Raw genomic sequence first — 17,880 nt, 5'->3', positions numbered from 1 at the left:
CTTCCATAGTGGCTTAACCAGTTTGCATTCCCACCAACAGTGGGTTAGTGTCCCTTTTTCCCCACATCCTCTCCAGCATCTATTGTTGGTAGATTTCTGGATGTGAGCCATTCTCACCGGGGTGAGGTGAAACCTCATTGTGGTTTTGATTTGCATTTCTCTGATTGCTAGTGATCTTGAACATTTTTCATGTGTCTGTTGGCCATTTGGATTTCCTCTTTTGAAAAATGTCTATTGAGGTCGTTGGCCCATCTCTTAAGTGGGTTGTTTGTTCTGTTGTTGTGGATTTTCTTGATTTCTTTGTAGATTCTGGTTACCAACCCTTTATCTGTAGTATAGTTTGCAAATATTTTTTCCCATTCTGTTGGTTGCCTCTTCACTTTCCTGACTGTTTCTTTTGAAGTACAGAAACTTCTCAATTTGATGCAATCCCAAATGTTAATTTTGGTTTTGACTGCCTGCGTTCCTGGGGTCTTTTCCAAGAAGTCTTTGCCTGTACCTATATCTTGCAGGGTTTCTCCAATGCTCTCTAATAATTTGATGGTTTTGGGTCGTAGGTTTAAGTCTTTAATCCACGTTGAGTGAATTTTTGTGTAAGGTGAAAGGTATGGGTCTTGCTTCAAGCTTCTGCACATGGAAATCCAGTTTTCCCAGCACCATTTATTGAATAGGCTGTTCTTATTCCAGGGATTAGTTTTGGATCTTTGATCAAATATAAGTTGGCTGTAGATGTTTGGATTGATTTCTGGTGTTTCTATTCTGTTCCATTGGTCTATCCATCTGTTTCTGTACCAGTACCATGCTGTTTTGATAACAACTGCCCTGTAGTATGTCCTGAAATCTGGTATTGTGATGCCTCCGGCTTTGTTTTTGTTGTACAAGATTGCTTTGGCTATTTGAGGTCTTCTGTGTCTCCATATGAATTTCAGCATCATTTTTTCCAGATCTTAGAAGAAGGTCTTCGGTATCTTGATTGGTATTGCATTGAATGTATAAATTGCTTTTGGGAGAATAGACATTTTGATGATATTGATTCTTCCAATCCATGAGCATGGAAGATTTCTCCATTTTTTGGTATCCTCTTCTATTTCTTTCTGTAAGGTTTTGTAGTTTTCATCGTAGAAATCTTTAACGTCTCTGGTTAAGTTTATTCCAAGGTATTTGATTGTTTTTGTAGCTATTGTGAATGGGATTGATCTTAGAAGTTCTTCCTCAGCCGTGGCATTGCCTGTGTATACAAAGGCTGTTGATTTTTGTGCATTGATTTTATATCCTGCTACTTTGCCAAACTCTTCGATGAGTTCCAGTAGTCTCTTAGTTGAGTTCTTTGGGTCCCCTAAATAAAGAATCATATCATCTGCAAAGAGGGATAGTTTGAGTTCTTCCTTCCCAATTTGTACCCCTTTAATTTCTTTTTCTTGCCTAATAGCTCTGGCTAAAACTTTCAGAACTATATTGAATAGCAGTGGTGAGAGTGGGCATCCCTGTCTGGTACCAGATCTCAGCGGAAATGCTTCCAACTTTTCCCCATTCAATAGGATGTTGGCCGTGGGTTTTTCATATATTGCTTTGATTGTATTGAGGAATGTTCCTTCCATACCCAGTTTGCTTAGAGTTTTCATCATGAAAGGGTGTTGTATTTTGTCAAATGCTTTCTCTGCGTCTATTGAGAGAATCATATGGTTTTTCTTCTGCAGTCTGTTAATGTAGTGTATTACGTTGATTGTTTAGCGGACGTTGAACCATCCTTGCATACCAGGGATAAATCCCACTTGGTCTGGGTGGATGATCTTTCTGATGTGTTGTTGCATTCTATTGGCCAGAATTTTATTGAGGATTTTTGCATCTATGTTCATCAGGGATATTGGTCTGTAATTCTCTTTCAATGCTGCATCTTTTTCCGGCTTAGGAATTAAGGTGATGCTGGCTTCATAGAAAGAATTTGGGAGGATTCCCTCTTTTTTGATTGTTCTGAATAGTTTGAGAAGAATTGGAGTTAGTTCTTCTCTAACTGTCTGGTAGAACTCAGCAGTTAATCCATCTGTCCCTGGGCTTTTCTTTGTTGGGAGGGCCTTTATTACTGTTTCAATTTCTGTGTCAGTTATTGGTCTGTTTAGGTTTTCTATGTCTTCCTGGCTCAATTTAGGGAGGTTGTATGTGTCCAAGAATCTGTCCATTTCTGATAGATTTCCCTGTTTGCTGGCATACAAGTCCTTGTAGTAATTTCTGATGATCCTTTTTATTTCTGTGGTGTCTGTTGTTATGTTTCCTTTTTCATCTCTGATCCTATTGATTTGGGTCTTTTCTCTTCTTTTTTTAGTTAGTTGGACCAATGAGGTGTCAATTTTGTTTATTTTTTCAAAAAACCAGCTCCTCGTTTGGCTGATTTTTTGTAATGTTTTTTTGGATTCAATCCTGTTGATTTCTTCTCTGATTTTAATTATTTCATTTCTTCTACTTGGTTTGGGTTTGGTTTGCTGCAGATTTTCTAGATCCTTGAGATGACTTGAAAGCTCATCTATTTGGTGCCTTTCCAATTTCTTGATGTAGGCACCTATTGATATAAATTTTCCTCTTAACACTGCTTTTGTTGTATCCCATAGGTTTTGGTATGTTGTGCTGTTATCCTCATTTACTTCCAGAAAATTTTTGATTTCTCTTTTAATTTCTTCTATGACCCATTGTTCATTCAGGAGCATGTTGTTCAATCTCCATGTGTTTGCACGTGCTCTGGGGATTCCCAAGTTGCTAATTTCCAATTTCATTCCTTTGTGGTCTGAGAAGCTGCATGGTATGATTCTAATTCTCTTGAATTTGCTGAGACTTGCTTTATGGCCTAGTATGTGGTCAATCCTAGAGAGGGTTCCATGTACTGCTGAGAAGAATGTAAAGTCCTTAGATGTAGGATGAAATGTTCTGTAGATATCTGTTAGATCCATTTGGGCTATAGTGTCATTTAAATCTGCTGTCTCCTTGTTGATCTTCTGTCCTGTTGATCTGTCTATCTCTGAGAGTGGAGTATTGAAGTCCCCCAGTACTACTGTATTGGGGTCTAAGTCTCCCTTTAAGTCCCTTAACAAGTTTTTTAAATAAGCTGGTGCCCTGTGATTAGGTGCATATACATTGACAATCGTTATATCTTCCTGTTGAATGGATCCCTTAATCATTAAATAGTGCCCCTCTTTGTCTCTCCTAACAGTTTTTTCTTTATTTATTTTTATTTATTTATTTTTTTGGACAGGCAGAGTGGACAGTGAGAGAGAGAGAGACAGAGAGAAAGGTCTTCCTTTTGCCGTTGGTTCACCCTCCAATGGACGCTGCGGTAGGCGCGCTGCGGCCAGTGCACCGCGCTGATCTGATGGCAGGAGCCAGGTGCTTCTCCTGGTCTCCCATGGGGTGCAGGGCCCAAGCACTTGGGCCATCCTCCACTGCACTCCCTGGCCACAGCAGAGAGCTGGCCTGGAAGAGGGGCAACCGGGACAGGATCGGTGCCCCGACCGGGACTAGAACCCGGTGTGCTGGCGCCGCAAGGCGGAGGATTAGCCTAGTGAGCCGCGGCGCCGGCCCAGTTTTTGTGGTAAAGTTTATGTTTTCCGATATTAAGATGGCTACGCCCGCTCTTTTTTCATTTCTGTTGGCATGGTATATCTTTTTCCAGCCTTTCACTTTCAGTCTGTATGGATCATTGTTGGAAAGATGAGTTTCTTGTAAGCAGCAAAAAGATGGGTTTTGTTCCTTAACCCAATCAGCCAATCGGTGTCTTTTAACTGGACAGTTCAAGCCATTAACATTCAATGTGACTATTGAGAAGGAGTAACTTTGCCCTGCCATTTGCCAAAGATATTTTCTAATATCTGGTTTGAGATTCCTGTGATCTTTTGCTGTGAGGTTTCCTTCCTTTACCTTCTTTCATACTGGTGACCGTGTTTCTGTGTTTCTGTATGTAACACATCTTTAAGCATCTTTTGCAGGGCTGGACGAGTGGCGACAAATTCTTTCAGTTTCTGTTTGCTATGAAAAGTCTTAATTTCACCTTCATTCACAAATGAGAGCTTTGCAGGATATAATATTCTGGGCTGGCAGTTTTTCTCTCTTAGTACCTGGGCTATATCTCGCCATTCTCTCCTGGCTTGTAGGGTTTCTGATGAGAAGTCAGCTGTAAGTCTAATTGGAGATCCTCTGAGAGTAATCTGGCGTTTCTCTCTTGCACATTTTGGGATCTTTTCTTTGTGTTTCACTGTGGTGAGTTTGATTACGACGTGTCGTGGTGAGGATCTCTTTTGGTCATGTTTATTAGGGGTTCTATGAGCTTCCTGTACTAGGATGTCTCTGTCCTTCTGCAAACCTGGGAAATTTTCTGCTAGTACCTCACTAAAAAGGCCTTCTAATCCTTTCTCCCTCTCCATGCCTTCAGGAACTCCTAGAACCCGAATGTTGGGTTTTTTAATAGTATCCTGTAGATTCCTGACAGTATTTTTTAGATTTCTGATTTCTTCTTCTTTTCTTTGATTTGACTGTTTCCTTTCCTGTTCTCTGTCTTCTAAGTCTGATATTCTCTCTTCTGCTTCGCCCATTCTGTTTTTAAGGCTCTCTAATGTGTTTGCCATTTGATCTATTGAGTTCTTCATTTCATTGTGGTTTTTGGTCACTATCACAGTTTCCTGTTCTACTAGTTGTTTCATTTCATTTTGATTCCTCCTTAATATTTCATTTTCACGGGAGATATTTTCTATCTTGTCCATTAAGGATTTCTGTAGTTCAAGAATTTGTTTTTGAGAACTTCTTAATGTTCTTATCAATTTTTTGAGATCTGCTTCTTGCATTTCCTCTCTCTCTTCATCTTCATAATCTTGCATTGGCGTGTCTTGTTCACTTGGGGGCGTCATAGTGTCTTCCTTGCTCTTGTTACCTTGGCTTCTATGTTTGTTGTTTGGCATGTTGGAGATAATTTATGGTGTTTTTGTGGTTTTTTTGCTGTGGTGTTTTTTTTCTCGTTATACTATGCCTCTAAGTGAGCGTCTGCTTTGTTGGATCCTTAGGGGCTGTGATGGGTGTGGCCAGAGAGCTATGCTTGATTCTTCAGGTTTAAGGCTGTGCAAAGAGCGACTCTCCCAGATTGCTCACTCCCTTGCTCCTTGCTGGCTCGCTCTCTCTCTCTCTTTTTTTTTTTTTTTTTTTGACTCAGTTGGGAGTGGAGTTGAGGGTAGTTGAAATCTGGCCTCTGTGAGTATTCGTTTGATCTACCCCTGGGACCACACACAGAGTTTATGCAGCCCTCAATGTGTTCTCAGTTTCGCTAAAGTTACTGAGTTTGGCTGCGCTTTACATATGTAAAATTGCGGTGCTCTTTGTTTTGCTTGGTGAGTGAAGGGAGAGGCCTCTGTTCCCCCCTCCAATGTCTCAGGTTTCTGAGGTTTTTGTCTTACCCTCCTCCGTTGGTTCCCGCGCTGGCGAGATTCTGTGGCTCTGGCTCTTCTCCCGCCGCTCGGCTCGTCTCAGTTGGTTTTCCATGCAGTGGGCTCCCTGTAAGTCCTCTAGATCCGGAAGCGTTTCCTCTGCAGTTTTTTTCTTGAGTCTTTTCCTGAGGCTACAGTAATTCCACTTTTATGAAAGTTTATTTTCCCAAACTAAGGTGCACGTCCTCACTATCCGCCATCATGGCTCCGCCCCCCCGAACTTTAAGTTTCTATAATGGAAAATGCTATTAATACAAATGTTTGAGAATCAAAAAGTCTAATGATCTTGTGTTACTAGACATGATAGTTATCTTAATGACAAAGCCCCAGAGGCCTAAAGGGTTAAATACTTGTAAAATCCTACAGGTGCTTTCAAAAATACTGTGAAGTAAGCAAGTGCCTCTTGTTGGTTGATGAGTTTATAATTTTAAACATGGCGACTTAAAGTCTTTTGTCATCCACATTTATATATGATTTGCTGCTCATAAAACTAAAGCCTTGTTGGTTCTGTGTTTAGCTGTCCTCCTATAGGTTCCTATGGACTTTTTCCAGCCACTTCTATTGTATTCAGTACTTTGGGATGGCTCTGTAAAAAGATGAAGCCAATAATGTATTAACAGTACCAACTGAGAGAAAGTATGGTTAACTGAGGTTACTAAAAACAAAAAGCAATTTCAAATCAATTGGCAATCTACAAAAAGAGTTAAAGAGTTTAAAAGCTATTATTAAAATTGCTATATTGGTTTATTATGCTATGTTATATGTGTGTACATATTGTATGTCCACATGGGGAAATTTTATTAAGAGTTTTATTTTAAATGGCTTATAGATAAGATTGTCCATAAATTTAAGCTGCTAAAATCAATCAAAGATACATTTTAATTTGTGTGACCTGAATCTCTGCATCATATGTTTTAAACTTGTTGGTAGAAAGAAACTAAAAACATTTTATATGGCTGTGCTTAAGTTTACTGGTTAAACAAACTACACCATGTTAGATATTTAAGAGGTCTTTTCAAATACATGATTCTTAAAATTTATAGAAGGCATTGGACCTTCTGGTAAATGTTTTCTTAAGTTGTTATCTAATGGTTGAAACGGTTTGCTAAGTATTCATGTGATATTGCTATTGTCAGCAAGCGATCTAGGACTTGCTCCCTCATTTCTCTATTCTAAGCCCAACTTGTTCTTTCATTTCTCTATTCTCTTCAAGGTAGGAAACTAATTCTATTATGAAGGAATCTGTAGGATGCACAATTTAATCTTTAGACCTTATAAAAGAGATGGCTACCATTTTTCTGTAATAGCATAGCCAATATAAGAACTTAAATAATAATCTCATAGCTAGATTCACTTCGCCATCAGCGAAGTAAACAGTAAGTAGAAAAAACTTCCCTTTCAGACCAAAGGGAAAGAAAGTTTTTAAGTGAGAATATAATTTTCCTCATGGGCATTGTCTACCTTAGAAAAACTACTACAGAACATGCCTATGACTATACACTTGTAGTTCAAGCCACTGAAGATTAGAGATGGGACATGGGCACTCCCTTGACTTGCATCCTCTGGTCTGCTTTAACACAAACCAGGAGGAAAAGAAAGCTCGGCATCAGAAGCAATGGGTGGCAGGCCTATTAATGGCTGATCTGTACAGTGATCTGCCCTCAAGGAGACCCAACCGGCCAGTCCACTGCAGTGGCTTTCAATGTGGTAAGCCTGGGCTTCAGCAGAAGTCAGCTTGTGAAGAGCCCTGGCAGCTCTGCCAAGAGTTGGATCACTGGAAATGGACCTGCCCTGGAGTCGAAGGATGCCCAGGTCAGAGCCACAGATCTTATTGGCTCTAAGCTGAAAAGCCCTTCACTCAGCCCAACTTCCAAAGTGACCACTGCAGCTGAGGGGATGGTCAAGTAGGGTCAGCAACATTGCAGGCAGAACTGTCAATTTCTTGTTAGAGATGCCCCCTGCCTTTACCTGGCCAGCTCTCCTCCCAGGCCAGCCAAGTAATGAAAGTCAACAGAGTGCCTTCCCCTTGGAGGTTCACACCTCCCTTAGGATATACCCCATGTGAAGAGATAGATAGGTCTGGGCCTCTGAATTTACAAGGCCTAAAGCCCAACAGATTATTATCAAGCCCCTTCTGTGAGGTTCTATTTGCCTCTCAGTCAGAAAACTTAATTGTAGCTTAGACAGCACCTTTCTTAGCTCCTCTAATAATGACTCTGTCCTTTGTTCTAGACCCTGTCTAGCGTACTTGGGCCTCATTCCTTTGTAATCATAACCTCTACCACCAATGGCTCTACTCCCAACCTGTGTGTACTGATGATCCTCTTCCCCACTTAATGCTGTATAATTGTTCAAACCTGGTAAATGCCACTCTTAGGATCATTGGTTACTATCCTCACTCTGTCTTTTATGACCTTGTCTAAATATGATCAGAGTCGGTAAACTTGGAAGGCTTCCATAGCCTTGGCAACTCATGACGACAGCCTAGGGTGGTTACTGGCACCATAAACTAGAGTGTCAATTTGTTGGGTCAACAACAGGAGCCACTGTGCACTTGCTCCTCATGTGGGATCTCTGTCCTTAATGTGCTGTACATTTTGGTTTAATGCTATAACTAGTACTCAAACAGTATGTTTCACTTTGTGTTTCTATGTGGGTGCAAACTGTTGAAATCTTTAAACTAAATTGATATTCTGTATATAAAGAGAATTGAAAATGAATCTTGATGCAAATGGAAGGGGAGAGGGAGCGGGAGAGGGGAGGGTTGCGGGTGGGAGGGAAGTTATGGGAGAGGGAAGCCATTGTAATCTATAAGCTGTACATTGGAAATTTATATTCATTAAATAAAATTTTAAAAAAAAAGAAAGTACAAATATTTTTAGAGACTCCATTTCTTTTCAACTTGAACTTCAGCTGTTTATTTCAAATTTATGTTGTTTTACAAACAATTTAGGCTGAAGATCTTCACACCTCTAAATCAGAAACCCTATAGGGTCTCAGATACTGACCTCCTGGAGAGCGAATGCCTAAGTAACAGCAGAGCTCTTGCAAAGAGATGTACATTCCAGGCAGCATGGTCTCCTCCTAACTTGCTTCAATCATGTGACCTCCTTTGCTGTTCTTTGAAATGTCAATGAGCTCCAGAATTCAGAGCTGATCCTTTTTCTCTTCCCAGGTAATCTCATCCAAAGATTGAGATTATGGATTTAATTGGCCATCTTTATGTCAGTAACCCTCAAACATTCCTAACTTTCCTCTGAGCTCTAGATTTAAAGACTTGCTACTTGATGTTCTATTAGGATAAGAGGCAGGTTTGTAAATTTGGCCTATTCAGAATAGAAGAAGTTTTGGGTTTTTCTTCCTAAACATGTTTCTCCTGCAATCTTTCCCATCTCAGTAACTGATACCACCATCCTCCCAGTTCTTGAGATGGAATACTAAAATTCCTCTCTGATTTATCTAATCTCATGCCCCATCTTTAAACCAGTAAAAAAGTATTAATGTCTCAAGTTTTATAAAAAATCTGAAATGGCTTCATTTTCTTCCATCCACATTACTACTACCACCATGCTCCAAGATACCACTCTCTTCCTGTCACAAAGGGCTGTCAACTAGTCTTGCTGTGTTTATACTTCATTCCCTGCCCCATTCCATTTTCCATTTAACCACCAAACCAATCTCTTAAATAGAAGTCAGTTATGTTATACCCTCCTGCCTATAGAGCTTTCCATTGCAACTGGACTAAAATCCACATCTCTTGTTATGACCCACAAACCATATAACATGACACTCCAACAACACTGGCTCCTTTGTCCTCAGAAACACTCCAGGCACAATCGCACCTGGAGGTCATCTCTGAAACCAAACCAAAAAAGTATCTGGGTCCTGGAAAATGACCTTAAAGAAAATTTAGTCAACAATCACCACATGAGACTACATGAATTATAAAGTCCCTGGCCAAATGAAGACCTACAGAGATTCAGAAAGCTGTATGGCTGGTGAAACTTTGAAAGAGATGCCTTTGTAGCACTTTTTTCTGTGACTTTCATTTTTTAATATCTTTAGATAGCATCCATTTCTGTCCACATTTATGTTCCCTAAATGACAGAGGCACTCAGGTCACCACGGGACCTGGAAACCATACAAGGAAATAAAAGCATCCAAAGAGAAATTATATTTTATAGATTTGGTCATTTCATTGTTACAATTCTTTTAAGTTGGCAGCAATTCTTGGTTGTTCTGTCCTCATCTTGTTGCTGTGTTTTTTGAGATAGCATTATGTATAACTGCTAAAACTAGTTTTAATGATATATGTAAAATGTATCATAAAATCCACCATTACAAGGGTACAATGTAAGTGAATTTTAGCTAATTTCCTAGGTAGTGCAAATATGACTGTAACTCAGTTTTAGGTTTTCATACCCTCCAAAAGACTCTTCATGCCCATTTGCAATAAATCTGGGTTCCCACCCCCAAATCTAGGCAACCACTAATCTACTTTCTATCTATAATTTGCCTTTGCTAGGCATATCATCTAATAAACAGTATGTGTTAATTGTCATATCACTAGTACTTTTTCCAACTAGTGCAATGTTTTTGAAGTTCATCCATGATAAAGAATGTATAAGTAGTTCATTATTTTTATTTCTGAATAATATTCAATTATATGTTTATACCACAGTTTGTCTATCAAGTAGTAGACAGAGATTTTGGTTGATTCCAGTTTTTGACTATCAAAAATAATACTGAAAACAGAAAATACAGGTCTCTATGTGGACTTGTTTTCATTTCTCTTGGATAGGTACTTAGGAATGAATTTGATAGCTTGTCTGGTTATCTTATATTTAACTTTTTTTTTTTTTTTTTTTTTTGGAAAAGCTGAGAGACAAAGAGAGACTGATCTCTCATCCACTGGTTCACTCCCTAAATAACCACAACAGCAGTGACTGGGCCAGGCTGAACCCAGGAGTCAGGAACGTGGAACTCAACTCTGGTCCCTTCATGGGTGGCAGGGACACAAGTACTTCAGCCATGACCTTTTGAATCCCCAGTACGCATTAACAGGAAGCTGGAATTAGGAGAACAGCAGGAACTCAAAACTAGGCACTACAATATGGGATGTCTGCATCCCAAGCCACATCTTTGGCACTAGGCCAAATGTCTGCCCCTATGTTTAACTTTTTGAGAAATTTCCAAACTGTTTTTTAAAATGGCCAGGCATTTTATATTCCCATCAGCGACGTATGGGTGCTCCCACTGTTCTATATTCTCACAAACATCTGTTACTGTCAGTCATTCCAGTGGCATGAAATGGTGTCTCCTGGTGGTATTGTAGGTTTTTTTCAAATGACTATTGTTAAGTATCTTTTTATATGCCCAGTAGGCATGCTTGTATCTTCTTTGGTAAAATTCTGTTCTTACAGTAAGTCTAATTTTGATTGGGCAGTTCACCTTACTGAGTTTTAAGAGTTCTTTGTAGGCCGGCACCACGGCTTACTTGGCAAATTCTCCACTTGCGGCGCCAGTACCCCGGGTTCTAGTCCCGGTTGGGGCACCGGTTCTGTCCCGGTTGCTCCTCTTCCAGTCCAGCTCTCTGCTGTGGTTCGGAAGTGCAGTGGAGGATGGCCCTAGTCCTTGGGCCCTGCACCCACATGGGAGACTAGGAGGAAGCACCTGACTCCTGGCTTCGGATCAGCACGGTGCGCCGGCCGCAGCAGCCATTGGGGGGGGTGAACCAACAGAAAAGGAAGACCTTTCTCTCTCTGTCTCTCTCTCTCACTGTCCACTCTGCCTGTCAAAAAAAAATTTATTTCTGGATTCTCAGCTGTGTTCCATTGATCTATCCTTTTGCCAGTATCACACTGTCTTTATAACTGTATATGTATAGGAAGTCTTTTTTAAAAAAATATTTATTTATGTATTATTTATTTATTTGAAAGGCAAAGAAAGAGAGAAAGAAGAAGAGTGAGTGAGAGAGAGAGAGATCTTCCACCCACTGGCTCACTCTCTAAACGGCCATGACTGGGCCAGGCTGAAGCCAGGAGCTTTGAGCTTCTTTTAGGTCTCCCACAAGGGTGGAGAGGGTGGACTTGGGCCACCCTCTGCTGTTTTCCAGGTGCATTAGCAGGGAGATGGGTCAGCAGTGCAGCAGGCAGGACTCAAATTGGTACCCATATGGGATACTGACACTGCAGGTGGAAGCTTAGCCTTTCATGCAACAGTGCCGAACCTATAGTAGATTTTGAAATTGAGCAGTGAAAATCTACAACTTTGTCTTTCTTTTTCAAAATTGTTTTGGCTATTCTAGGAGTTTTGTACTTCCATATACATTTTAGGATTTACATGTCAATTTATGTGAGAAAAAGACAATCAGAATTATGGTAGAAATTTCAACTGAATCCATAGTTCAGTTAGTGAGAATTACCATCTGAACAATCTTGAATCTTTTTTTTTAACTTTTATTTAATGAATATAAATTTCCAGTGTACAGCTTATGGATTACAATGGCTTCCCCCTCCCATAACTTCCCTCCCACCTGCAACCCTCCCCTCTCCCGCTCCCTCTCCCCTTCCATTTGCATCAAGATTCCTTTTCAATTCTCTTTATATACAGAAGATCAATTTAGTATAAAGATTTCAACAGTTTGCACCCACATAGAAACACAAAGTGAAACATACTGTTGGAGTACTAGTTATAGCATTAAACCAAAATGGACAGCACATTAAGGACAGAGATCCCACATGAGGAGCAAGTGCACAGTGGCTCCTGTTGTTGACCCAACAAATTGACACTCTAGTTTATGGCGCCAGTAACCATCCTAGGCTGTCGTCATGAGTTGCCAAGGCTATGGAAGCCTTCCAAGTTTACTGACTCTGATCATATTTAGACAAGGTCATAAAAGACAGAGTGAGGATAGCAACCAGTGATCCTAAGAGTGGCATTTACCAGGTTTGAACAATTATACAGCATTGAGTGGGGAAGAGGACCATCAGTACACACAGGTTGGGAGTAGAGCCATTGGTGGTAGAGTAGAGGTTATGATTACAAAGGAATGAGGCCCAAGTGCACTAGACAGGGCCTAGAACAAGGGACAGAGTCATTATTAGAGGAGCTAAGAAAGGTGCTGTCTAAGCTACAATCTTGAATCTTCTAATCCACAAAAATGGAATACCCTCAATTTACTTAGATCTCTAACTGCTAACACAGCTAAGCTTTATAATTTTCAGTATAATAAATTTTGCATTTCTTTTATTAGTCTTATTCCAAAAGTATTTAAATTTTATCTTTCTTGATGCTGTTTTTAATGGAAAACATTGTCTATTATTTATTGTTGCATAAAATGAGTATAATTTTTTCAGTTTGTACGTTTTCATTTTTTGTTTTATGTTGATATATAATTAATATACTATTTAATCCACATTTTAAACGGGTAAACCATACAGTGGCTTTTAGTAAATTCAGTTCTATAGCCATCACCACTAATCCCAGAACACTTTCATCAGTCCAAAAGAAATTGTGTTCTCATTAGTAGTCATTCCTCATGCACCCCTATCCCAACTTTCACAACCACTACTCTAATTTTTGTCTCTATATATTTGTCTATTCAAGGAATTTTGTACAAATGGAATCATATGTGGCCTTTTGTGCCTGACTTCTTTTACTTATCATAGCGTTTTCAAGGTTTATCACGGTTGCAGCATGTATCAATAGGTAATTCTTTTTTATGGCTTGAAAGCACTCCATAATATAGGTTTATCTTTTTTTAGCCATTAATGATTTATTGGATATTTGATTTGCTTCCAATTCTTGCCTATTATGACAAACGCTACTGTAAACATTCAAGCACATTTTTGTGTGGACACATTTTCATTTTTCTTGAGTACATATGTAGGAGAATTGCTAGATCCTATATTTAATCTTTATAGGAATTTCCAAACTGTATTCCAAAGCATCTACACCATTTTTACTTATGAGAGTTTACTATAGCCATCTTGAAATAAAATGATGTCTCACTATAGGTTTGATTTGTATTTCTCTGTTGGCTAAGGATATCTTTCCACATGCTTCTTTGCCATTTGTATATTTTATTTGGAGACATTTCTAATCAGATGTTTCACCCATTTTCAAATCAAGATACCTTTTTATCCCTTACCAGGTGTATGGTTTGAAAATATTTCCCAGGGGCGGTACTGTGGCGTAGCCAGTAAAGCCACAGTCTGCAGTGCCGGCATCTTATATGGGTGCCGGTTCGTGTCCCGGCAGCTCCACTTCTGATCCAGCTCTCTCCTACAGCCTGGGAAAGTAGTAGAAGATGGCCCAAATCCTTGGGCCCCTGCACTCACATAGGAGACCTGGAAGAAGCTCCTGGCTTCTGGCTTTAGATCAGCACAGCTCTGGCCGTTGCAGCTAACTGGGGAGTGAACCAGAAGATGGAAGACTTCTCTTTCTCTCTACCTCTCCTTCTCTCTGTGTAACTCTGACTTTCGAATAAATAAATAAATCTTTAAAAAAAATATTTCCCCCACTCTTTAATGGTCTTTTCACTTTCTTATGATCTTTGAAATATATTTTTTTTTGTTTTGACTGTTTTTGTTGTTTAAGCTTTTTGTGTCATACTTAAAAAGCCATTGCTTAACCAAATATCATGGTAATTTATACCTATGATTTGTCAGAATTCTATAATTTTACCTATTGCATTTACACCTTTGATCCATTTTTTAGTTAATTTTTATATACACAGTTTCTTAAATACAATTATTCAAGCTTAATTTTTTTAATTCTGCAAGTGATACACATTCATTATTTTAAATTTTTCTTCTCCTGGACTACTGAGAAGCAGTATACTACTCACATGATATTGGGCAGTAGCAGTGAACTGCAGCCCAGTCAGCCTTGTGATATATAACAGTAAACAACAGTCTACAGTGTACCAGGTTGCTAAGCTATGATGTTCAGTAGAGGATATATATTAAGAGTATTTTCAATATATGATATTTTAAACTTTTGAAGTACTTATTTGCATGTAATTTCATCATAAGTTGAGGAGCATTTGCAAATGATGTGAGATATGGGTACATTCTACTGCATATGGATATTGTTGTCCCTGCAGCATTTTTTTAAAGATTTCTCTTAAATTATCTTGGCATCATTGCAACTAATATATCTTAAATGATATAATATTAAATTATCAAGTTATAATGGTAATACTATATCATTTTTTCTTATAACTTAAATATATTAAATAACCTTCTTATATTTAGATGAATACAGGAAAAGAATTTCAGAGGCAGTTTCCATTTTAAACATTCTTAATCATCAGTCTGATGCAATTTTGTATTATAACACAGAAAAATTGATACTAGACTTTTATAAACGAGAGTGTCTTCTCCTGTATGTAAGAGAAATTTCAATCATGTTGCCTAAACAAACATGAAATTTATTGTCTCACATAAAAAGAAGTCCAAGAATAGGGCAGGCTCTTGAGTCAGTTGAGTTAGTGACCTGATGCTATCAAGAAAGAAAAGGTTTCTCCTTTCTACCGTATTTTCCCTCCGCAATGTTGGCTTTATCATCAGAATGTTAGAAAGACTTTTTAATATTCCAGCAACATATTGAAATGCAATTATTTCCTGAAAAAAAAAAGAACATTACTTCCAGTATAAACTCTCTGTATATTAACACTTTGCATATTCAGTTAGATGAAGAAGACAGGACATTTAAGACAGAAAGAAACCCGTTTTCATCTGATTTTAATCTACCAAAAGAAAAGAGAACAGTTGTAGTAGATGGTTATTAGTCAAAACATTTACTGCCCCTATTGGACGATTATATATCTCATATCCTTGATGCCATACTTGGTTAAGTGATTTAACTTGGCCACTTACACATTTCTCTTCCACACATATCTGCAATAACAGCTTCTATTCTATTTTTTTCCTTGAGACACATGTGCATGCATACACACACACACACACACAATGTCTGGAATTAGTGGCTCCTCCTTTAGCCTGAGTTTGGGAATGAAGGTAAGAGGAGCAGCTGCAGCTAGTTCTTGAAGATACGCAAAATGAGAAATAAGTCTTCATTATTATGAATTAGTGAGATGTGAGAAGTGTTTGCTACAACAACATAATGCAATAGAAATTGTTCGATTTAGAAATTGGTACCAGAAGTAGGATGCTGCTTAAACAACCTCAAATGGCACTAGCTCTGGGGTAGGGCAGTAAAATAGAGGGGGGAGGGAAGGGTGGCAGGTAGAAAAAAATGACATGTGTTCTGCAGCAGAAAAATACTGGAAGAAAATTAATACCCAACAACCTAAAAGTCAGATAACGCACCCAATAAACTTGTGGCTTCAGGCAAACAAAAAATAAGCTGAGATAACAAATGTTAGCATATCTTAATGCTATTGCCTGCATTTATCAAGCAAAACAAAAGAAATCAAAAATCAAGAAAAGAATTGGCCAGTTTCCAAGCAGAAGTGAATGAGATTATCAGAATTTCTGAGAGTTGCATGAGTTTGCAGAGTTGCAGAACTGTAACCAACTCTCAAATCTAACCACAAAGTTTTAATCTAAATCCCAAACTGAAGCATCTTTGAGTCCAATACCTAATGCTGACACTGTATTCAATAGATCTCTTAATAATTAAGGTGGCATTCAGTAAATCCTTTTAGTTGAAAAAAATAGATTTAGAAAGAAGGAAAGCTGTAATTCTCCATAAAAGCCAATTTATTATACATATAATGGAATTATCTTGAGATAGTGGCACATCATCAGACAGAGGAAAAGAACTGTGGATATAACTATTGGTTTGTGGAGTTGACCAGAATAAACTATTAAGAAACTTGTATTGTCAAAAGAGCCATAAATTGCACTAAAAGATGGCAACTCTTTGAGACTTAAATACTCTTGGATCCCATATCCCCTGGGGTGGAAAGGAAAATGAGCAAGCTGTGCAGCCCACAAAGAAGACATTTTCTCCTTTTCAGAGGTGGCCCAGAAAGTGAAGTAGCACCTTGACAGTAGGGACTCCATTTTGGAGCACTTAAGACTCCATTCTGGGAAAGCACCCCCCTCCCCCCCACCGTGAGACTCTGGTCTGAAACTATGATCTAAAACAGTAGAACAATAGCAGTCCACTACATCACACTTGGCAGAGCATAGAAACCCCCTAGCATAATTGTTCAAGCTTGAAAGTAGAAAGGTTGCACCTGGGTTAATGATAAAAATGTAATTTGTCTATGACCTACATATAATTAAAACCAATACCTGGATTAATGTCAGGATTATAAAGATTGTAACTGGTATTGTCAAGATTATAATTGATACCAGTTTCCCATAGGTTTTAGGTCAGCTTGACCCCGGTAACCATGTATTCCCCCCTGTTCCTAGCAACCATGAATTCCCCTCCTGATTTTGTGGTTTTTGCCTTTATAAACCCTGTTGCTTTAGGCTTCAGGGTCGAGAGTTCTTTAGGGCATGAGCCCACTCTCCACCGCCGGCAAATAAAGGACCATCAAATTTTATTAATGTGTGGAGCTCCTTTGTTCATACTCGCTCAGGTACAACAAAAGTGAACGGAAAAAGGGGGAACAGGCCAGCACCAAGGCTCACTTGGCTAATCCTCCGCCTGAGGCGCTGGTACCCTGGGTTCTAGTCCCAGTGGGGGCGCTGGATTCTGTCCCAGTTGCTCCTCTTCCAGTCCAGCTCTCTGCTGTGGCCCGGGAGGGTAGTGGAGGATGGCCCAAGTGCTTGGGCCCTGCACCCACATGCGAGACCAGGAGGAAGCACCTGGTTCCTGGCTTCGGATCGGGGCAGCGCACCGGCCATAGCAGCCATTTGGGGGGGTGAACCAACGGAAAGGAAGACCTTTCTCTCTGTCTCTCTCTCTCTCTCACTGTCTAACTCTGCCTATCAAAATAAAAGAAAAAGAAAGAAAAAAGGGTGAACAGAGAGTCATGCACTAAAAATGTTGATCTGTGATAACTAATACAGCACCTAAAAGGAAATCTGAAGTGAAACTGATGCTTTGAGAAGCAATGACTTGAACAGTCTTGACTGTCAAGGAACAATTTTTTTTTCTTAATGGAGAATGCGACTGGGAATGGGAGAGAGAGGAGGAGGTGGGGTGGGTGTAGGGGTGGGGGCTCTGATATGGTGGGAAGGATGACTATATTCCTAAAGTTGTACTTATGAAATTAATACTCATTAAATAAAATATTTCTTTGGGGGAAAAAAAGAATATGAGAGGTAAAGCCAAAAAAATAATAATAATAATGTTCCATAGGGAGCTATTCTTAGGGAGGAATAACAGTGATCCATCAAGGGACATTCCACTCACGAGAGTTAAGAAGCCCTTGTGAATTATGAAGGATTTCATATGTAGGAATACATACGGCCTATTGACTGCCTTATGCCTCCCA

This window comes from Lepus europaeus, chromosome 9 (genome assembly GCF_033115175.1).
Source record: "Lepus europaeus isolate LE1 chromosome 9, mLepTim1.pri, whole genome shotgun sequence".
NCBI lineage: Eukaryota > Metazoa > Chordata > Mammalia > Lagomorpha > Leporidae > Lepus > Lepus europaeus.
This window is presented reverse-complemented; position numbering follows the sequence as displayed.